The following is a 2258-nucleotide window of genomic DNA, read 5'->3' on the forward strand; positions in this document are numbered from 1 at the left end:
AATCGTACGGTGTCGAATAATTTGGTGTCGAATAAATCTGTGTCGAATCGAGCGGTGTCGAATCGTACTGTGGTCAAACGGAACCCGCCCCATTCGTCTTGCCGCAGTTCGAAAGACCGCACACAATACCGCATATAGTAACCGGTGGCATTCTTCTATGTTTGCGTAATTTCTTGCCGGACATTTGTTGAGTCTTGTTGTCAAAAGTAATTACTTTAATTGGTACAGGATGTCGCACGAACTGCATGGTTTGTTTTAACTGCCTCGCGCGAGGAGCACCTATTTATAGAGACGCGTCGAGCGTGTCTACTTAGTCGTCAGTAGACAGCTGATGTCAAACGTATATTGCAATCTATGTCAGGTCGTGGATTGTTAAATCGCGTGATAAACGCTTTTCCTGTCGAATTACATATTCCGGGCTACCAATTTTGTGGCCCGGAAACTCGTTTGGAAAAACAATTAGCTAGAAGCGATCGCGGCATTAATCCATTAAACGCGGCTTGTCGTGAACACGATATAGCTTATTCGCGAAGCAACGAACTCGGTGCTCGACACGTAGCTGATAACGCACTTGCTGCAAAGGCGCGCGATCGTATTACAGCGGCAGACTCGAGTCTCGGTGAGAGAGCAGCTGCGACCGCCGTGTGGGCGGCTATAAAATCAAAGACAAAACTCGACATGGGCTTGAAACAGAAAAGCAAGTCAACAAAAAAGAAGTGAATACTACCAATTGCTAAACGCGGCGGTGTGTTACCAGTCCTACCGCTGCTGGGTGCTTTTGGTGCGCTCGTTGGTGGAGCGGCGGGAATTGCAAAAACGGTAAATGATACGAGAGCTGCACAGCGGCAGCTAGATGAAATGCAACGTCATAATCGCGCGATGGAAGGTCGGGGAATTTATCTGACTCCGTACGGACGGGGACTTTCAAAGAAAAAAAAACGCTGAAAAGACATTACAATTACCTACAGGTGTAACAACAAATTTGCAGTTAGAACAACTAGCTAAGCGCAAGCGCATAACTTTCTTTAGAGGTGTTTTCATGCGTAATACTTTACCGGACGTAGTACGTCGTAATGAGAGTAGTATTGTCAATTTAGATGATACACATGGACCGGGTACTCACTGCGTAACGTATGCGAAGAGAGAAAAACATGTCATCAAAACATGTATGGTAATATCATTAACAACAATTATGAAAAAAAGAAAAATACACAATGCAAAAAATAATTTGTTAACTTACAGACGTATGCTGTTCTTAAAAAACGCCGATCAAGATACAAAATCAAGCTGTTATGTGGTAAAGATCGCAGACAAGAGTTGTAACTCAACTGAATAAAATTTAAAAAAGAGGGATCGAACTGCACTCAAAACATTTCTCAAATTGAGATATTTGTAAGTATCATTTGACAATCGACGGTGCAAGATTTCTTTCCACATTTCGAAAGTAAATTTTAAAATAGTTTGCTTTTCTTCTTCAACAAAATCTGTTGATAACACAGCCACACACAAAAAAAAAAATTTCTTTGGCCTGGGGATCAGACCATGTTTATTATATGTTTTTGGGGTCGCTNATTCCGCAATACAAGCGACAGAATAAAAAAAAAGGTTTAGTAAAGAATTGAAAAAACTCACCCCTAAATTCTATTTTTAGGGGTTGGGGAGTGTCAGATCAACAAAATAACCCCCGGAATCGATTCGGCGACTCAAAAAACCCTTGTATACCAAATCTTGTGGGATTCACTTAATTTTTCGATGGTGCCAGTTCGGGCATGAATAGTAAAAAAAGCCGTGCCAGTTAACCGGTTAACTCATAAACTTTCTTTCTTTCTTCTTTATTCAAATGGTGTACCCGCAACATTTCTTTTATTTTTCCCTGACGCGTAAGGCCGCTAAATTCATTTTTTATCTCGTTTATCTCCAAATTCCCATCGTCGTCCGTTATTGGCTCAACTTTTACCTGGGAAATCTGCATTTTTACGGCTCGCTCCGTTGTGTTAATTATGCTCACGGGGCACAAATAATTTTCTGGCTATACGAGACAACTACCGATGAATACCCATGGCTGTTTTTCTTCTGCTTCAATTACTCCTACCTGATTGGTATTTGTTATCGCTGTTATAATGGCCTCACATCTTGATGGTATCTCTATGTTTCTATGAGGATGCAGGGTCAATGCCTCCTGTCCCACGAGAATTTTCCCTTTTTTATAGTCGTGAGTGACATAATATTTCTTTAAGAAATCGCTTCCCAAAATTCCT

Source organism: Pseudomyrmex gracilis, unplaced genomic scaffold (genome assembly GCF_002006095.1).
Source record: "Pseudomyrmex gracilis isolate BER0280 unplaced genomic scaffold, ASM200609v1 scaffold_1579, whole genome shotgun sequence".
In the NCBI taxonomy this organism is placed as follows: Eukaryota; Metazoa; Arthropoda; class Insecta; order Hymenoptera; family Formicidae; genus Pseudomyrmex; species Pseudomyrmex gracilis.